The sequence below is a fragment of the Branchiostoma belcheri genome, unplaced genomic scaffold (assembly GCF_001625305.1).
Source record: "Branchiostoma belcheri isolate BF01 breed outbred unplaced genomic scaffold, Haploidv18h27 scaffold38, whole genome shotgun sequence".
NCBI lineage: Eukaryota > Metazoa > Chordata > Leptocardii > Amphioxiformes > Branchiostomatidae > Branchiostoma > Branchiostoma belcheri.
In genome coordinates, this window is record NW_017803998.1 from 410,095 (window position 1) to 410,356 (window position 262).

Genomic DNA, 262 nt, shown 5'->3' on the forward strand with positions numbered 1-262 from the left:
CGGGCCCACTCCACAGCAGAAGTGAATTGTGGGTAATCTGGGGATTTCTTGAATATCTGAATTTGCTTTCTTACGCATCCACGGGTCCACTCCACAGCAGAAGTGAATTGTGGGTAATCTGGGGATTTCTTGAATATCCGAATTTGCTTTCTTACGCATCCGCGGGCCCACTCCACAGCAGAAGCGAATTGTGGGTAATCTGGGGATTTCTTGAATATTCGAATTTGCTTTTTTACGCATCCGCGGGCCCACTCCACAGCAG